The following is a 20,846-nucleotide window of genomic DNA, read 5'->3' as shown; positions in this document are numbered from 1 at the left end:
GAATAATTTTACTAAATGTTTCTTTTAATATTTTTGAGATTCAAGAAAAAAAAAAACCCGATAGTTTATCATTTAATTTTTTTGTAGTTGCTCGGTAAAAAAAAAAAATACTGCTTACGAATGTCATGAATTATGATTTATGAATAGCAACCATCAATAATTGCATCCGTTTCAAACAAATGGCCTTATTATGTGTTTATTAGCACACAGTCTAAACGACTGACAAGGAAGTTGAGTAACTGCTTCTTTTCTGGTCATTGTAATGATTCAGATAATTATGGATGGAACTTTGTTGCTTGTCTTTGACCTTAGCATAGTCATTTGTAAAATGAGTAAAAAAAATTGACAAGAAATGTTTGTATGTAATCATAATGTAGTCAAATTAATTTTGTAAATAAAATGAACAAATTTGTTTTAAGACAATCACTAGACTGAAAAAACGAGAATTGTCCAGAAATATTAGTAAACAATACTAATTTAGACCATTGAAGTCTATAATATGACTGGTAAAAAGTTGGTCATCCTGGTTTAGGTGATGTAGAATGTTAGCCAAACGATTAGCCAGAATATCTACGTAATCCTAATTTAGTCAATATAGAGAGAATGGGATTGGAGATTAACTAATTTAAGTAAAAAATGATGGGTAAAAAAAATACAGTATACCCTGGTTAGGCTATCTAGTATGTTATAAAAATATTTCAGCCAATATAGAAAGATAAAGAATGGGGTAGGTGATTAAATAACCATGAACATTTGTTCAGTGTGCAATTCTATAGAAGAGTATCAGTGAATTTATCACACAGCAGAATCTAAAGTTAGCCTGGTGGTCCACGTGTTGTAGAAGGTGACTTCGGTCCGATTTGGCTATCCTGCTGGGGGAGGAAGTAGGGATAGCGAGAATATTCGCCCACGTCTTCTCCTGTTTACCCGACTCAATCACGGACATGGAATGGTGTGAAACCAAAAGACGATCGGGATATTTGTGTTATCTTGTCTGCTTTTGTGGAGGCTGCACGAGTCTGGAGTAACTACTTGTGTTGTAAATGACTTAAATGAGATTTAAAGGTTTTGTAGATTGAGGTAATGAATAAAGAAAAATCTTGAACCGTTATATTTTTAATTTGATAAACCCTTTTTGAGTTTATTTGCATAGACATTTGATGAGAACATCCAAATAAATTCCTGATCAGTGAGACTGTTTATTGGAAATAGGTCACTATGAAGCACAAGTTCATGATTCATTATAAGGAAGCAGAAAGGGAAGTTTTAATGTATATCAACATAAACCGATTTAAAAAATGCACTTTTTAGTTGAAAATTTATAAAATCAGCAAGTTATCTGTTACGATTTAATTGAATTTAGGTTATAAAATACAATTAATATTGCTTCACTCAAATGTCGTTTGTGTTGGAAGAATCCTGAATACTAAAGACTAAACAAATTGCTTATATTATTCTGTATTAGTCACTAGATTACTAGCACCATTTGCAGTGGTGGCCTGTATTCTTAGATAAATATACATATGCATCATATTCATACTGTGAATAACTATTACAAACTATATAAGATAGATTCAGTTCATAAGTCAAGATTTAACATTAATAAAATCCCAATTAAAGCTATCAAATTAATATTGATGCTTTTTATGAAGTAAAAGCTTTTCATATAACGTATTTCCCAGAGATAGTTTAAAAATACGCAGCAATTAAGTCGTGATTATAGCAATCATTATTCACGATAAGGTTTGGGGAACTTGAAAAACTCCCACGTAGGCTACATTATATGTGCTGTAATTAACATTCCGTATTTTTTCAAGTACGTTTATGTCAAAGTTACGAAATGTGCATCAGAGTTAAATCTTTTAGGTACAAGGTAATTTCACCAAGACTTCCCATAGAAAGTTCGAGTAATCAATTCAACATACCAATGTCCAAAATATTGCTGATTGGTGGTTTTCTGTGATAATATACCATACCCGTTTTCTCTTACAAGACGTGGGATAACGTCTGGTTAACTTCATAAGAAAACCAACGTAGCAACAATATATTTGGTTTAAGCCCGTAGAGTTTAGTAATGCTTGAGTAAATTTTTTTTTGGCCATGAAAATTCCACGGACAAACTATGCCCGTCTCATGTGAACTGTAGGCGGTTCAATAGAAGCATGACATTTAATAAATTGTAATCATAAAACCCTTTGGTTAACTTTCCATATAAGTAATATAAATCAATTCCATGTCAGAATTACATTAATAGAAGACGTTACAAATTCTTCAGCAGTGGTAATACAAATAGTTATGAAAAGCACATAGAGTATTAAGGAGCCATCCACCACTGAATTAGCAGACGACAACTCTCACAAAATTCATAATTTGAACCCTCTGTTCTGATGGGTGGCAGTGTATGCCAGATTTTCCTTCTGCTGAGAACGACTTTTGCCTTCCTTGGGCCATTGCAAAGCTGGCTTTTGACGGTAAAAAAAAAAGATTTTTTTTCCCAGTCAAAAAAACTTAGTAACCATCCCACACTTTGAAATTTTATTTTTAAAGATTTAAATAAAAGTGTCTCTGGAGAAAGGGTTTAGTTTTATTTTTTTCTTAATACATAAAAAAAAATGCAGAAATATATTATATTCCTATACTCCTGGAATTTCGTGTTGGACTTAAAGCCGTTTTGAATTCCTCAGTAGGGTTCACTTTCATGGCACAATCCACAACAAACACTTGGTGTTAATTCTTTTACGATCGTCCTCAGTTACATGGCGATGTCTGACCTCCAACAGGAAGATTAAATTCTACCATTTGGTGCTCCTCATACGTGTATTCTTGACCTTCAAGGAAATCGAAGTCACGTGAGTGAAGCATTCATCATTATCCTGGAAAAGAAATACAATATTAAAAACGTACACTTAAAATCTTGAAAAAAAATTAAATTAGATGCTATAAAAATGGAATTACAACAACTGAATCAAGTATATTGAGGGTACTTGCATCCTTTTAAAATTACTAGCCCAGCTACAATCGCATTAGAAAAAGGAGAGAGAGAGAGAGAGAGAGAGAGAGAGAGAGAGAGAGAGAGAGAGAGAGAGAGAGAGAGAGAGAGAGAGAGAGAGAGAGAGAGAGAGAGACTAGTAGGGAACAGCAAAATATCAAGATAAAACAAAACCACTTCACTGACAATTTATTTTCTTAGAGCAAGACCAAGACAGTGTGTGGGCAACAGAGAGAGGGTGAGGGCAAGAGAGAGAAATATAGCGTGGGCAATCAGGGAAAGAAGGTGTGGGCAAGACGGAAAGAGGGTGTGGGCAAGACGGAAAAAGGGCAAGGGCAACACACAGAAACAAGAAGTGGACAGGCAAGAGAAAGAGGGTAGAGACAAGACAGAGAAAGAGTGCGGGCAAGATAAAGAGAGGATGGAAAAAAGACAGAGAAAGAGGGTGTGGGCAACATAAAGAGAGGATGGAGGCAAGACAGAGAAAGAGGGTGGAAACAAGACAGAGAAAGAGAGTGCGAGCAAGATAAAGAGAGGATGGAGACACAACAGAGAAAGAGGGTGTGGGTGACATAAAGAGAGGATGGAGACAAGACAGAGAAAGGAGGTGTGGCCAAGAAAGAGAAATAGAGTGGAGACAAGACAGAGAAAGAGGGTAGAGACAAGACAGAGAAAAACGGTAGAGACAAGACAGAGAAAGAGGGTGCAGGCAACACAGAGAAAGAGGGTGCGGGAAAGACAGAGAAAGAGGGTGGAGACAGAGATAGAGAACGAGAGTGTGGGCAAGATAAAGAGAGGATGGAGAAATGACAGAGAAAGAGGGTGGAAACAAGACAGAGAAAGAGATTACGGCAAGATAAAGAGAGGATGGAGAAAAGACAGAGAAAGAGGGTGGAAACAAGACAGAGAGAGGATGGAGACACGACAGAGAAAGAGGGTGTGGGCAACATAAAGAGAGGATGGAGACAAGACAGAGAAAAGAGGTGCGGGCAAGAAAGAGAAATAAGAGTGGAGACAGGACACAGTAAGAGGGTGGACACAGGACAGAGAGAGAGAGAGGGTGCATGCAAGACAGAGAAAAAGGGTGGAGACAAGACAAAGAAAGAGGGTGCAGGCAAGACAGAGTGAGGGAAAGACAGAAAAAGAGGGTGGAGCTAAGACAGAGAAAGAGGGTGGAGACAAGACAGAGAAAGAGGGTGCGTGCAAGACAGAAAAAGAGGGTGGAGATAAGACAGAAAAAGAGAGTGCGGGTAAGATGGAGAAAGAAAGGGGACAAGACAGAGAAAGAGGGTGGAAACAGGACAAAGAGAGGGTGCGGGCAAGACAAGGAAAGAGGGTGGCGACAAGACAGAGAGAGAATGTGCTAGCAAGATAGAGAGAGGATGGAGAAAAGACAGAAAAAGAGGATGCAGGCAAGACAGAGAAGGAGGGTGGAGACAAGACAGAGAAGGAGGGTGGAGACAAGACAGAGAAAGATAGTGCGGGCAAGATAGAGAAAATGGGGTGGAGACACGACAGAGAAAGAGGGTGGAGACAAGACAGAGAAAGAGGGTGGAGGTAGGTCAGAGAAAGAGAGTGCGGGCACGATAGAGAGGATGGAGACAAGACAGAGAAAGAGGGTGGAGACACGACAGATAAAAAGGGTGCAGACAAGACAGAAAGAAAGTGCGGGAAAAATAAAGAGAGGATGGAGACAAGACATAGAAAAAGGGTGGAGACACGACAGAGAAAGAGGGTGGAGACAAGACAAAAAGAGTGTGTGGGAAAGAGAGAGAGAGAGGATGGAGACAAGACAGAGAAAGAGGGTGGAGACATGACAGAGAAAGAGAGAGGAGACAAAAAGGAAAGAGTGCGGGAAAGATAGAGAGAGGATGAAGACAAGACAGAGATAGAGGGTGGAGACAAGACAGAGAAAGAGGGAGGAGACAAGACAGAAAGAGAGTGCGAGAAAGATAGGGAGAAGATGGAGACAAGACAGAGAAAGAGGGTGCAGACAAGACAGAAAGAGAGTGCAAGAAAGATAGGGAGAGGATGGAGACAAGACAGAGAAAGAGGGTGGATACACGAGAGAGAGAGAGAGAGAGAGAGAGAGAGAGAGAGAGAGAGAGAGAGAGAGAGAGAGAGAGAGAGAGAGAGAGAGGAGGGTGGAAACAAGACAGAAAGAGAGTGCAGGAAATATGGAGAGAGGATGGAGACACGACAGAGAGAGAGGGTGGAGGCAAGAGAGTGCGGGAAAGATAGAGGGTGGAGACACTACAGAGAAAGAGGGTGCAGGCAAGACAGAGAAAGAGAGTGCAGGCAAGATAGAGAGAGGATGGGGACAAGACAGAGAAAGAGGGTGGAGACAAGACAGAAAGAGAGTGCGGTAAAGATAAGAGAGGATGGAGACAAGACAAAGAAAGAGGGTGCAGGCAAGACAGAGAAAGAGAGTGCAGGCAAGATAGAGAGAGGATGGGGACAAAACAGAGAAAGAGGGTGCAGGCAAGAAAGAGAGAGAGTGCAGGCAAGAAAGAGAGAGAGAGTGCAGCAAGAAAGAGAGAGAAAGTGCAGGCAAGAAAGAGAAAGAGGGTGCGGCCAAGAAAGAAAAAGAGGGTGGAGAAAAGACAGACAAAGAGAGTGCGGGCAAGATAGAGAGGAAGGAGACAAGACAGAGAGAGAGGGTGGAGACACGACAGAGAAAGAGGGTTGAGACAAAACAGAAAGAGAGTGCGGGAAATATAGAGAGCGAATGGAGACAAGACAGAGAAAGAGGGTGGAGACAAGACAGAAAGAGAGTGCGGTAAAGATAGAGAGGATGGAGACAAGACAAAGAAAGAGGGTGCAGGCAAGACAGAGAAAGAGAGTGCAGGCAAGATAGAGAGAGGATGGGGACAAAACAGAGAAAGAGGGGGCAGGCAAGAAAGAGAGAGAGAGTGCGGGCAAGAAAGAGAAAGAGGGTGCGGGCAAGAAAGAGAAAGAGGGTGGAGAAAAGACAGAAAAAGAGAGTGCGGGCAAGATAGAGAGGAAGGAGACACGACAGAGAAAGAGGGTGGAGACAAGACAGAAAGAGAGTGCAGGAAAGATAGAGAAAGGATGGAGATAAGAGAGAGATAGAGGGTGGAGACATGACAGAGAAAGAGAGAGAAGACAAAAAGGAGAGAGGAGACAAAAAGGAAAGAGAGTGCGAGAAAGATAGGGAGAAGATGGAGACAAGACAGAGAAAGAGGGTGCAGACAAGACAGAAAGAGAGTGCAAGAAAGATAGGGAGAGGATGGAGACAAGACAGAGAAAGAGGGTGGATACACGAGAGAGAGAGAGAGAGAGAGAGAGAGAGAGAGAGAGAGAGAGAGAGAGAGAGAGAGAGAGAGAGAGAGAGGGTGGAAACAAGACATAAAGAGAGTGCAGGAAAGATGGTGAGAGGATGGAGACACGACAGCGAGAGAGGGTGGAGACAAGAAAGAAAGAGAGTGCGGGAAAGATAGAGGGTGGAGACACGACAGAGAAAGAGGGTGCAGGCAAGACAGAGAAAGAGAGTGCAGGCAAGATAGAGAGAGGATGGGGACAAGACAGAGAAAGAGGGTGGAGACAAGACAGAAAGAGTGCGGTAAAGATAGAGAGGATGGAGACAAGACAAAGAAAGAGGGTGCAGGCAAAACAGAAAAAGAGAGTGCAGGCAAGATAGAGAGAGGATGGGGACAAAACAAAGAAAGAGGGTGCAGGCAAGAAAGAGAAAGAGAGTGCGGGCAAGAAAGAGAAAGAGGGTGCGGGCAAGAAAGAGAAAGAGGGTGGAGAAAAGACAGAAAAAGAGAGTGCGGGCAAGATAGAGAGGAAGGAGACAAGACAGAGAAAGAGGGTGGAGACACGACAGAGAAAGAGGGTGGAGACACGACAGAGAAAGAGGGTGGAGACAAGACAGAAAGAGAGTGCGGGAAAGATAGAGAGAGAATGGAGACAAGACAGAGAAAGAGGGTGGAGACAAGACAGAAAGAGAGTGCGGTAAAGATAGAGAGGATGGAGACAAGACAAAGAAAGAGGGTGCAGGTAAGAAAGAGAGAGGATGGGGACAAAACAGAGAAAGAGGGTGCAGGCAAGAAAGAGAAACAGAGTGCGGGCAAGAAAGAGAAAGAGGGTGCGGGAAAGAAAGAGAAAGAGGGTGGAAAAAAGACAGAGAGGAAGGAGACAAGACAGAGAAAGAGGGTGGAGACATGACAGAGAAAGAGGGTGGAGACAAGACAGAAAGAGAGTGCGGAAAAGATAGAGAAAGGATGGAGACAAGACAGAGAAAGAGGGTGCAGGCAAGACAGAGAAAGAAAGTGCAGGCAAGATAGAGAGAGGATAGGGACAAGACAGAGAAAGAGGGTGCGGTCAAGAAAGAGCAAGAGGGTGGAGACAAGACAGAAAAAGAAAGTGCAGGCAAGATAGAGAGAGGATGGGGACAAGACAGTGAAAGAGGGTGTGGGCAAGAAAGAGAAAGAGGGTGGAGACAAGAAAAAATAGAGTGCAGGCAAGATACAAGAAGGTGCGGGCAAGAAAGAGAAAGAGGGTGGAGACACGACAGAGAAAGAGGGTGGAAAAAAAACAGAAAGGGAGTGTGGGCAAGATGATGGAGACAAGAAAGAAAACGAGGGGGTGGGCAAGACAGAGAAAGAGGGTGTGGGAAAGACAGAGAAAGAGGGTGTAGGTAAGAGAGAAAAAGAAGGTGAAGGTAAGACAGAAAGAGTGGGTGGAGACAAGACAGAGAAAAAAGGTGAGGATAAGACAGAGAAAGAGGATGGAGACGAGGCATATAAAGAGGATGCGGGCAAGACAGAGAAAGAGGGTGGAGACAAGACAGAGAAAGAGGGTGCGGGCAAGACAGAAAAAGAGGGTGGAGACAAGACAGAGAAAAAGAGGGTGGAGACAAGACAGAGAAAGAGAGTGCGGGCAAGATGGAGAAAGGAAGGGGACAAGACAGAGAAAGAGGGTGGAAACAAGACAGAGAGAGAGGGTGCGGGCAAGACAGGGAAAGAGGGTGGCGACAAGACAGAGAGAGAATGTGCTAGCAAGATAGAGAGAGGATGGAGAAAAGACAGAGCAAGAGGGTGTGGGACACACAGAGAAAGAGGATGTAGGTAAGACAGAAAAAGAAGATGAAGGTAAGACAGAGAAAGTGGGTGGAGACAAAACAGAGAAAAAAGGTGAGGATAAGACAGAAAAAGAGGATGGCGACAAGGCATATAAAGAGGATGCGGGCAAGACAAAGAAAGAGGGTGGATACAAGACAGTGAAAAGGGGTGGAGACAAGACAGAGAAAGAGGGGGTGGGCAAGACAGAGAGAGGATGGAGACAGGACAGAGAAAAGGGGTGTGGGCAAGACCAAGAAAGAGGGTGGAGACAAGACAGAAAGAAGGTGAGGGCAAGACGGAGAAAGAGGGCGGAGACAAGACAGAGTAAGAGGATGCGGGCCAGACAGAGAGAGAGGATGGAAACGTGGCAGAGAAAGAGGATGCAGGCAAGACAGAGAAAAAGGGTGGTGATAAGACAAAGTGAATGTGGGCAAGACAGAGGAAGAGTGGAGACAAGACAGAGAAAGAGGGTGGGGGAAAGACCGTGAAAGAAGGTGGAGACAAAATAGAGAAAGAAGGTGCGGGCAAGAAAGAGAAAAAAAGGTGGAGATAAGACAAAGAGAGTGTGGGCTAGACAGAGAAAAAGGGTGGAGACAAGACAGAGCAAGAGGGTGTGGGAAAGACAGAGAAAGAGGATGTGTGCAAGACAGAAAGACAGTTCGGGCAAGCCAGAGAAAGAGGGTGGAGACAAGACAGACAAAGAAGGTGCGGACAAGACAGAAAAAGAGGCTGGAGACAAGGCAGATAGAGAGGATGCAGGCATGAAATAAAAAAGGGTGGGGACAAGATAGACAAAAAAGGTGGAAACAAGACTGAGAAAGAGGGTGTGGGCATGACAGAGAAAAAAAGTGTGGAAAGACAGAGAAAGAAGGTGTGGGAAAGACAGAGAAAGAGGGTGTGGGATAGACGGTGAAAGAGGGTGGAGGCAAGACAGAGAAAGAAGGCGCAGACAAAACAGAGAAAGAGAATGGAGACAAGGCAGAGAAAGAGGATGCAGGCTAAGCAGAGAAAGAGGTTATGGTCAAGACAGTGAAGGAGGGTATGGGCAAGACAGAGAAAGAGGGTGTGAGCGAGACAGAGGAAGAGGGTGGAGACAAGACAGAGAAAGAGGGTATGGTCAAGACAGAGAAAGAGGGTGGAGACAAGACAGAGAAAGAGGGTCTGAGCAAGACAGAGAAAGAGGTTGCGGGTAAGACAGAGAAAAAGGAAGTGGGCTACACAGAGAAAAATGGCGTAGGCATGATAGAGAAAGATGGTGTGGGAAAGACAGAGAAAGAGGGTGCTGACAAGACAGAAAGAGGGTGGGGGCAAGAGAAGATCAAAAGGATGTGAAAAAAGAGAGAAAGAGGGTGTAGGCAAGACAGAAAGAGGGTGCGGGCAAGACAGAGAAAGGGGGTGTAGGCATGACAGAGAAAGAGGGTGTAGGCAAGACAGAGAAAGAGGGTGTAGGCAAGACAGAGAAAGAGGGATCAGGCAAGACAGAGAAAGAGGGTGTAGGCAAGACAGAGAAAGAGGGATCAGGCAAGACAGAGAAAGAGGGATCATGCAAGACAAATAAAGAGGGCGTAATCAAAACAGGGATAGAGGGTGCAGGCAAAACACAGAAAGAGGGTGCAGGTAATAATGAGAAAGGGGGTGTAGGCAAGACAGAGAAAGAGGGAAGGTGCATACAACGCAGAGAAAGAATGTGCAGGCAACGCAGAGAAAGATGGTGCAAGCCACACAGAGAAAGAGGGTGCAGGCAAAACTGATAAAAAAGGTGCAAACAACACAAGGAAAGAGGATGCAGGCAAGAAAGAGAAAGTGTGTCTGAGGCCAAAAAAGAGAAAGAGGGTACAAGGAAGACAAAAAAAATGAAGGTGCAAGCAAGACAGAGAAAGAAGGTGCAGGCAACATAGAGAAAGAGGGTGCAGGCAAAACTGAGAAAAAAAGATGCACACAACACAAAGAGGGGACAGGCAAGACAGAGCAAGAGGGTGCAAGCTAGACAGAGCAAGAGGGTGCAAGCACAACTGAGAAAGAGGGTGCAAGCAAGATGGAGAAAGAGGGTGTAGGCAAGACGGAGAAAGAGGGTGCAGGCAACAGAGAGAAAAGGGATGCAGACAACATAAAGAGAGAGGGTGCAGACAAGACAGAGAAAGGGGTGTAGGCAAGACAGAGAAAGAGGGTGCAGGCAACACTGAGAAAGAGGGTATAGGCAACACAGATAAAGAGGGTGCAGGCAACACAGACAAAGGGAGTGCAGGCAGAACTGAGAAAGAAGGTGCAGGTAACACAGAGAAATGTGGTGCTGAGACGACAGATAAATAGGGTGCAAGGACGACAGAGAAAGAGGTTGCAACCAACACAGAGAAAGAGACTGCAGGCAAGACAGAGAAAGAGGGTGTAGGCAAGACAGAGACAGAGAAAGAGGGTGCAGGCAAGAAAGAGAAAGAGGGTGCAGGCAAGACAGACAAAGGGAGTGCAGGCAGAACTGAGAAAGAAGGTGCAGGGAACACAGAGAAATGTGGTGCTGAGACGACAGATAAATAGGGTGCAGGGAAGACAGAGAAAGAGGGTGCAACCAACACAGAGAAAGAGACTGGAGGCAAGACAGAGAAAGAGGGTGTAGGCAAGACAGAGAAAGAGGGTGCAGAAAAGACAGAGAAAGAGGGTGCAGGCAAGACAGCGAAGGAGGGTGCAGGCAAGATAGAGAAAGGTGCAGTCAAGAGAGGGAAAGAGGGTGCAGGGAAGAAAGAAAAACAGTGAAGACAAGATGAGAAAGAGGCTGCGGCCAAGACAGAGAAATGGGGTGCAGGCAAGGCAGAGAAAGAGGCTGTGGGCAAGACAAAGACGCTGCAGGCAAGGCAGAGAAAGGGGGTGCAGGTAAAACTAATTAACAAGGGGCAGGCAACATAAAAGTAAGAGGGTGCAGACAAAGACAGAGAAAGAGCGTGTGGGCAAAAAGAGAAAGAGGGTGCAGGCAAGACAGAGAAAGAGGGCGTAGGCAACACAGAGAAAGAGGGTGCAGAAAGACAGAGAAAGAGGGTGTAGGCAACACAGAGAAAGAGGGTGCAGAAAGACAGAGAAAGAGGGTGTAGGCAACACAGAGAAAGAGGGTGCAGGCAAGACAGAGAAAGAGGGCGTAGGCAACACAGAGAAAGAGGGTGCAGAAAGACAGAAAAAGAGGGTGTAGGCAACACAGAGAAATTGGGTGCAGGAAGACAGGGAAAGTGGGTGCAGGAAGACAGGGAAAGAGGGTGCAGGAAGACAGAGAAATAGGGTGTGGACAAGAAAGAGAAAGAGGGTGGAGAAAAGACCGCAAAAGAGGGTGCAGGCAAGATAGAGGAAGAAGGTGCAAGCAATATAGAGAAAGTGCAGGCAACACAGAGAAGGAGGGTGCAGGCAACACAGAGAAGGAGGGTGCAGGCAACACAGAGAAGGAGTGTGCAGTCAAGACAGAAAGAGAAAGAGGGTGCAGTCACGACAGAGAAATAGGGTGCAGTCATGACAGAGAAAGAGGGTGCAGGCAAGACTGAGAAAAAGGGTGAAGCAAAACTGAGAAAATAGGTGCAAGCAATACAAAAAAAAAGAGGGTGCAGTCACGACAGAGAAAAAGGATGTAGGGAAGACAGAGAAAGACGGTGCAAGAAAGACAGAGAAAGAGGGTGCAAGCAAGACCGAGAAAGAGGGTGAAGCAAAACTGAGAAAATAGGTGCAAGCAATACAGAGAAAGAGGGTGCAAGCAAGACAGAGAAAGAGGGTGCAAGCAAGACAGAGAAAGAGGGTGCAAGCAAGACAGAGAAAGAGGGTGCAGACAAGACTGGGAAAGAGGGTGCAGACAAGACAGAGAAAGAGGGTGCAAGCAAGACCGAGAAAGATGGTGCAGGCAACACAAAGAAAAAAGGGTGCAGTCAAGACAAAGAATGAGGGTGCAGGCAATACAGAGAGAGAGGGTGCAGACAAGACAGAAAGAGGGTGCTTTCAAGACAGAGAAAGAGGGTGCAAGCAAGACAGAGAAAGATGGTGCAGGCAAGACAGAGAAAGAGGATGTGGACAAGAAAAAGAAAGAGGGCGTAGAAAAGACAGATAAAGAGGGTGCAGGCAAGACATATTAACGGGGTGCAGACAACAGAGAAAGAGGGTTCAAGCAACCCAGAGAAAGAGGGTGGAAGCAAGACTGAGAAAGAGGGTGAAGCAAATCTGAGAAAGATGGTACAGGCAACACAAAGAAAAGAGGGTGCAGGCAAGACAGAAAGCATGTGCAGTCATGACAGAGAAAGAGGGTGCTTTCAGGATAGATAAAGAGGGTGCAAGCCAAACAGAGAAAGAGGGTGCAGGCAAGACAGAGAAAGAGGGTGCAAACAAGACAGAGAAATAGGGTGTGGACAAGAAACAGAAAGAGGGTGTAGAAAAGACAGAAAAGGAGGGTGCAGGCAAGACATAGAAAAAGGGTGCAGACAACAGAGAGAAAGAAGGTGCAGGCCAGACAGAGAAAGAGGCTGCAGGCAAGACAGAGAAAGAGGCTGCAGGCAAGACAGATAAAGAGGGTGCAGACAACAGTAAGAAGGAGGGTGCAGACAACAGAGAGAAGGAGGGTGTCAGCCAACACACAGAAAGTGTGCAGGCAAGACTGAGAAAGAGGGTGCCTACCTAGATGAAAAATAGGATGCCGGCAAGACAGAGAAAGAGGATACAGGAAAGACAGAGAAAGAGGACGCTGGCAAGACAGAGAAAGAAGGTTAAGGCAAGACTGAGAAAGAGGGTGCAGGCCAGACTGAGAAAGAGGATGCAGGCAAGACAGAGAAAGAGGGTAGAGGGTGCAGGCAAGCAAGAGATAGAAGGTGCAGGAAAGCAAGAGATAGAGGGCGCAGGCAAGACTGAGAAGGAAGGTATAGGCAACACAATGAAACAGGGTGGACATAAAATTTTTAATGTTTGATGCAAATGTTACTCACCATCACTTAAGGTTGATCCCATCTTAAAGAGACAACATATAAAAGGAGGCAGTACAGTATACTGAAGCATCCAAGGTGATAAAAGGATAAAACCATTGAGTGGAATTTAAGGGGACAGCATTTTTGATAAAAATATTTGATGAAATATATTTTGTTAAGTTAGTATTATGAAAGAAATTTTCATTTTGCATCCTAGATTATCAAAGTTTTTGTGCAATATTATTTCATGTATTGCATAAATATTCTAATTTTCAGGAACCATTTAAGGGTTAAACCACTATGGAAGCAAAACACATTACAGTCTTCCGTCACAAAGGAATGATTCACCAAAGAAAGTATGAATATTTGATTAAATACCTTGAAGAAAAGCAAGAAATTACTTAAAAAACTTAACTGATGCTACACAGAGGAGTGATGAATGGGGAAAAAGGGAGTGACTCTAGCTTGGAAGATGGGGGTTTATAACCAGTTTGCCCCCACCCCCCAAAAATTAAAAATATATGCAAGGTCGAATTAAATTATTTATGCTATGCGACTCAGCATATCCGTTTTATTTATATATATATATATATATATATATATATATATATATATATATATATATATATATATATATATATATATATATATATATATATACTGTAATACCTTGAGGTACGAGTTTAATCCGTTCCGGGACCGAGCTCGTATTTCAATTTTCTCGTATCTTAGATGAATTTTTTCCATATAAAGTAACTAAAAACAAATTAATCCGTTCCCACCCTCTGAGAAAAAACCCTAAAAACAGTATATTACAAAGGGAAAAACATGTTTTTAGTGGTTGTAATCAACATCCTATGCTAACAAAATAACAAATGGCTATGAACTGGTTATGAAATGTAAAATTATTATGGAGTTCTTACCTTCGAGACAGACGGTAGCGGCTAACGGCGGTGTGTGCGGAGGAGGAGGAGGCGGAGGAGGAGGAAGAGGAGGAGGAGGAGGGAAAGAGGACAGGGAGGAGAGAGACTTAACGGCAACACATTTGGTACGCAACACTTTTGTACCACTATGTAACATAACCTTAACTTTAAATTCAACTTGAATGAAATTCAACTTTAAATTCAACTTAAATGAAATTAGCTTACTGTACACACACTTATAAATAAAATGTTAATCTTACATTACACTAAACTTAATTCTGCATTTTGTTTTCATTTTCATTTTCTTACTTTTCTTCTTCCGACTTGGCTCTTTTTGCCTCTCTCTCACCTGCACTTTTTGACGGCCTTTTTAAAAGGAACCTATCAAGGCATGTTTGCTTTAGTCTCCACTTCAAAGTATTGCAAAAATGACGCACGCAAGTGTCGTCACACAAGGCTAACGCACGGCCACTCGCCATCTTGTACGGGTGCCTCTTTTCCATAAAATTAGAAAACTCCTGCCACTTCGCTAACATGTCTTTGATTTCTGTCATAGAAAGGCGGGCCTCGTCTTCCACCTCCGACCCCCCTACTGAGCTCCTGCAACACCTCCGAATGTTGCATCTCCTGGAGTTCGATCAATTCCGGTGTCGTGAGCTCTTCCTGATGCTCTTTGACAAGGTTGTTCACGTCTTCCTCGCCTACCTCCAGCCCCATGGACTTTCCAAGAGACCCAATTTCATCCATCACAACAGGTTTGGGGTCATCAGGGTCTGTCGTATCGAACCCTTCTAAGTCCCTCTCAGCAACGGAAGCTGGCCACAATTTCTTCCACGCTGAATTAAGAGTTCGACTTGTGACACCCTGCCATGCATTGTCAATAATTTTCAAACAATGCACGATGTTGAAATGTCCCTTCCAAAATTCCCAAAGGGTGAGATTGGTGTTGTCTGTGATATCGAAGCATTTCTTGAACAAATGCTTTGTGTACAGTTTTTTAAAGTTAGAAATAACTTGTTGGTCCATAGGCTGGAGGAGTGGCGTGATGTTGGGCAGGAGATAAGGACCTTGATGAACCTGAATTCATTAAAAATGTCTTCTTTGAGACCAGGAGGGTGACCAGCGGCATTACTGCCGAACCAAAGCACAGATTAACCCATTATGTGAAGAAATTCCGGGAAACCCAAGCCTTAGCATTAGCGTGCCACATCACTTGCAGTTTTCCTTTCAAAATCCTTTGGCTCTAAAAAGCAGGTGGGTTTTCAGAGTGGTACACCAGCAGTGGCTTGACCTTACAGTCACCGCTGGCATTGGCAAATAAGGCTAGAGTTAACCGGTCCTTCATGGGTTTATGGTCCGGTAGTCTCTTCTCCTCTGCCGTGATGAAAGTCCTCCTGGGCATCTTCTTCCCGAAAAAGCCAGTTTCATTGCAGTTGAAAACTTGTTTGGGGATGAAGCCATGTTGGGCGATAACAGAGGCAAAGGTTGTGACGAAATCTGCAGCGGAATTCGCATCGGAACTTGCTGATTCCCCATGCCTCACAACAGAGTGTATCCCAGTCCGTTTCTTGAAATTATCCAGCCAGCCACGACTGGCTTTGAAGGTTTCCGCTGGCGTCAAAGTCTCGCCTTTCTCGGCTGTTTGTTTCCCTTTCAAGTTATCATAGATTCGACTGGCCTTCTCACATATGATTGTCTCGGTCACACTATCTCCAGCCAACTGTTTCTCCTTTATCCAGATGAAAAGAAGCCTCTCCATCTCGTCGTGAATATCACTACGCAGCTTGGAAAGGATGGTTAATCCTTTGCAAGGCTTGGAGCTCTTTATAGCATCCTTCTGCTTGAAGATGGTACATATAGTTGATGTACTCCTCTCGTAATGGGCGCCAGCTCAAGTCACTCTTACGCCACTCTCATGTCTTGCAATTATTTCATGCTTCATCTCCATTGTCATCATACGCTTTTTCTTTTCACTACCCTTGTATGTACACGCTTGCTTTGAATCCATTGTTTATTTAATGAATTATGCACTGATTCACGAAAAAACATGTAAAAAAAGCAAACAATACGGCCGATGCTCAGAGATAACTTTACGCGACGGAGATCTGAAGGGAAAGACCGAGTGATGCTGTCATGGTGAGCAGCCTCTCGCACACATGGCCACCTGGCAGCCGCATAGGGAACTACTGTACCACGAATCTCAAATTTTTCCTCATATCTCAAATTTTTCCTCGTATCTCAGAATAAAAATTTCCTCTGAACTCTCCTTGTATCTCAATTTTCTTGTAGGTTGGGTTGCTCGGATCTCAAGGTATTACTGTACACACACACACACATATATATTATATATACATATATATACATATACTATATATATATATATATATATATATATATATATATATATATATATATATATATATATATATATATATATATATATATATATATATATATATATATATATATATATATATATATATATATATATGAGAGAGAGAGAGAGAGAGAGAGAGAGAGAGAGAGAGAGAGAGAGAGAGAGAGAGAGAGAGAGAGAGAGTAGCAATCAGCAAAATACCTGTATAAGAAAACTGAATTTTGCTTACCAATAATATCCACTTTTTTTTACATTAACATTAAGTACAGTATTTGGTCTTGAGTGGTGGTCGTATCGAGACAAAAATACCAGCAGCATTACCGGGATGTTAATTCTTTGCAAAAATTTTCTTAGTGAAAACTTTGGTCCTCCTGAATTTCATTTGAAGTTATATTCTAGAAGAAGAGAAAAGAATTACAACAATCATAACAAAATTGTTGATAAAATATATCTATGAATTAAATGAATTATTTGTACTGTATCTAAATATGACATCAAATTAGGCAATCTTGGTAATAAGTTAAGAAGAAAATCATTGTAAATTCTTAGTAAGAACCATCTTTCATGTAAGTCTCTAGTATTGGTTACTTTAAAATACTGTATATGCATTATAAGAACAATGTACAGTACACTGAATGTACAGTCCATCTAATGCTTCCAGATTCAAAGAAACCATTTTGAGAAATTATTTTCATCATCATCCAATTAGCAGCGGATTTTCAATAATCTTCGTTATAGATTACTGTATTTCATATAAGGAATATAATAAAGAATGGAAAATCACTTCCTGCATACTATGCTATATGATTACCCAGTAATATGTAATACACTAACAGTACTACAGTATTGTATATAGACCATAATTCAATAGATATGCCATGCTTGGAATCATTACTTCATTGGTACAGCATTTAGAGAAAAATAATGAAAACCAAGACATTTAGTTCACTCTAGTAATAAAGGACATTTGGTTTCTTTAATAATGGTTACTAGTTACAAATTCTGTAACTGTAAAATGCAGTCAAAGCCATCAAACTTATGTCATGGTTAAATTGCACAAAGCTGCTAGTGACAATTGCATAATATGGACTATAAAGCAGTACAGTACTGTAATTGATTTACATCAATTTTACCACTTATAAAGACACTTTGTATTGATGAGAGCAATTGAACAGTTTTCAACACTAACTCTTTAATTATTAAAAAAAAAAATTACTGATAAAATCACTTAAGCAGGTTTCAACAGTAACTGTACATTAATCTAAATGCATAAGACTTTACTATAAAATTATTTGGACTTAGGATTTCAACCATTGTCTGATTTCACTGTAGTTCAATCTTACTAGGAACACAAGGAAACATGGTTTACCTGCAGTGGTTTGAGGTCAGCTGTGCAGAGAACCCAGGATGCTGCTTTCCCTAGGAGAGGGGAAGAGGAAGAAAAGAATAAGGGCCAGACAAGCCTTTTCATTCATGCAGACTAAGACCGGGTAACAATGCTCTCAACCTTCTGCTACTTGTCCAATAAGGAGCCTGAGTTTTAAACCAGCTGTTGTGCAGCCACCACAGGGCTGATAGAGAACGTATCGAGCCTCCTGTGGGTCACGTCTTGCAGGTAGTGGGCTGTGAAGGTCGTCTGACGCTTCCACACCCCAGCCTGAAGAACCTGCGTCACTGAGAAATTCTTCTTGAAGGCCAGGGACGTAGCTACGCCCCTGACATCATGTGCTCTAGGGCGACGTGACGGAGGGGGGGTCTGGATTCAGGGACAGATGGATCACCCTACGAATCCATGCCGAGATGGTGTTCTTGGTGACCCTCCTCTTAGTCCTCCCAGTGCTAACGAACAATGCTTGCACCAGAGGATGGATTGCAGCCGTTCTTTTGAGATACAGCCTCAAGCTCCTTACTGGGCACAGTAGGAGATGGTCTGGGTCATCTGTTACAGAACGGAGACTCGAAATCTGGAAGGAGTAGAACCGAGGGTCCGCCACCCCCGGATTCTGAGTCTTAGCAATAAACTTAGGGATGAATTTGAACGTTACCTCCCCCCATCCCCTTGAATAAGCGATGTCATACGAGAGACCATGAAGTTCACCGACTTGCTTGGTCGAAGCCAAAGCTAGTAGGAACACCGTCTTCCAAGTTAGGTGACGATCTGAAACCTGGTGTAATGGTTCATAGGGAGGTCTCTTAAGAGACCTGAGAACTCGAACCACGTTCCATGGAGAAGGTCTCACTTACGACTGAGGGCAGGTAAGTTCATAACTTTGTATGAGTAGGGAAAGTTCCAGCAAGGAAGAAATGTCCACTCCTTTGAGCCTGAAGGCTAGACTTAAGGCTGAGCGATAGTCTTTCACCGCCGAGACTGAAAGGCGCATTTATCCCGCAAATACACGAGGAACTCCACTATTGCTGGAATAGTGGCATCGAGTGGAGAGAAACCCCTTCCACGATACCAACCACAGAAGACTTTCCACTTTGCCTGGTAGACAGATGCGGATGATTTTCGCAGATGTCCAAACATCCTGATCGCAACTTGTTGTGAAAATCCTCTCTCAGCGAAGAGATGCTGGATAGTCTCCAGGCGTGAAGTCGTAGCGAAGCTACGGCTTTATGGAAGATGTTGGCATGTGGTTGTCTGAGTAGATCGTGTCGCGGAGGGAGTTCTCTCGGAAGTTCCGTTAGGAGTTGCAGAAGGTCCGGAAACCATTCCGTGTGATGCCATAGCGGAGCTATGAGGGTCATTGAAAGATTGACCGATATTCTGGTCTTATTGAGCACCCTCCTCATCAGACAGAACGGGGGAAAGGCGTACACGTCGATGTTGTCCCACCGTTGTTGGAAGGCATCTTGCCAGAGCGCCTTGGGATCTGGGACTGGGGAGCAGTATAGCGGGAGCTTGAAATTCAACGCTGTCGGGGAACCCCACAAAGTCAGGACTTTGTTGGCTACTAGATGATCCAAAGACCAATCGGTACTCACTATCTGAGACGCTTTGCTCAGATTGTCGGCGAGCACATTCCTCTTCCCTGGAATGAAACGTGCCGATAGCGGAATCGAGTGGACTTCGGTCCATCTCAGTATCTCTACTGCAAGATGGGATAGCTGCTTCGAAAAGGTACCTCATTGCTTGTTGATGTAAGCCACTACTGTGTTGTCGCTCATCACTACCACAGAGTGACCCGCCAGGTATTGTTGGAACTGTTGAAGGGCCAAGAAAACGGCCTTCATCTCTAGAAGATTTATATGGATTCACTTTTCTGATTCTGACCACAGGCCTAAGGTCCTGTGGTGTAGAACGTGGGCCCCCCACCCCTTCTTTGAGGCGTCCAAAAACAGCATCACATCCGGGGGAGGACAAGAAGATCCACTCCTCTTCGTAGGTTCTAGTCTGTCACCCACCACTGGAGGTCCGTCCGTTCCCCAGGTCACATATGGATCATGACGTCCGGGGAATCGTAACCTTGATTCCACCGGGACTTGAGTCACCACTGGAGGGATCTCATCCTGAGGCGACCGTTGGGAACTAGACGAGCCAAAGATGAGAGGTGACCGAGGAGACGTAACCACAATTGGGCTGGAAGCTCTTCTCGTCTGAGAGAAGGGCTTGCGACCTTCCTCAGCCTTGCTAACCTGTCGTCTGATGGGAAGGCTTTGTGGAGATTGGTGTCTATAATCATGCCTAGGTCTTTGAGTGGGAAGCAGAGGACTTCTCGAGATTTACCATGATCCCCAGATCCTGGCAATGTCCCAGAAGTTTGTCTCGGTGTTAAAGAAGGGATGACTCCGAGTCTGCTAGGATCAGGTAGTCATCCAGATAACGGAGGTGACGGATGCCGATCCTGTGTGCCAACAACGATATTAGGGTGAAAACACTGGTGAAAACCTGTGGTGCTGTGGAGAGACCGAAACACAGCACCTTGAACTGGTACTCCTTGTTGTCTAGGCTGAATCTTGAGTACTTCCTTGAAGACGGATGGACTGGGATCTAGAAGTACGCGTCCTTCAGATCCAGTGCACACAGGAAGTCTTGCGGTCTCACTGCGAGTCTGACCTTGTTTGCGGTCTCCATGCTGAACAGAGTTTGTTTGACAAACTTGTTCAGAGCCGAGAGGTCGATGACTGGTCTCCAACCTCCAGACGCCTTCTTTACAAGAAAGAGTCGACTGAAGAAGCCTGGGGACCCGTCGAGGACCTCTTGGAAAGCGCCCTTCTTCAACAAGGTCTGGACTTCTGCCCTTAGGGCCTGCCCCCTTGCTGATTCCATGGCAAGGGAGCTCAATGACACTGGATTCGTCGTCAGGGGAGGTAGAGTTGTTGTGAACGGGACGTGATATAACTGACTAATTACGGAAATCATCCAGGAGTCGGCCCCGAGTTGCTGCCACCTGTCTGCACAACTTTGTAGGCATCCCCCACTGGTGGACATACAGGGGGACTGCCAATCCTAGCGTTTGTGTCCTTGGCTGCTCCCTCTAGGATTTTTCCCTCCCCTGGAGGACATTTTGCCTTTCCTGTCCTTAACAGGAAAGGGCTTAGACACCACTGTCTTCA

At 43.8% G+C, this 20,846-nt stretch overlaps 1 long non-coding RNA gene across 1 annotated transcript in view; it reads right to left on the bottom strand.

Annotated features, from left to right (window-relative positions):
* Positions 1–2,647: 2,647 nt before the first annotated feature.
* Positions 2,648–20,846, bottom strand: part of LOC137649682 (uncharacterized) — an 80,246-nt gene continuing 62,047 nt past the window's right edge. The window contains exons 3-4 of the long non-coding RNA XR_011045819.1: positions 16,519–16,684; positions 2,648–2,873 (exon numbers count right to left, since the gene is read on the bottom strand). This is a non-coding gene — a long non-coding RNA (uncharacterized lncRNA). The remainder of the gene's footprint in view (positions 2,874–16,518; positions 16,685–20,846) is intronic.

Source organism: Palaemon carinicauda, chromosome 11 (genome assembly GCF_036898095.1).
Source record: "Palaemon carinicauda isolate YSFRI2023 chromosome 11, ASM3689809v2, whole genome shotgun sequence".
NCBI classification, from domain to species: Eukaryota; Metazoa; Arthropoda; class Malacostraca; order Decapoda; family Palaemonidae; genus Palaemon; species Palaemon carinicauda.
This window is presented reverse-complemented; position numbering and strand designations above follow the sequence as displayed.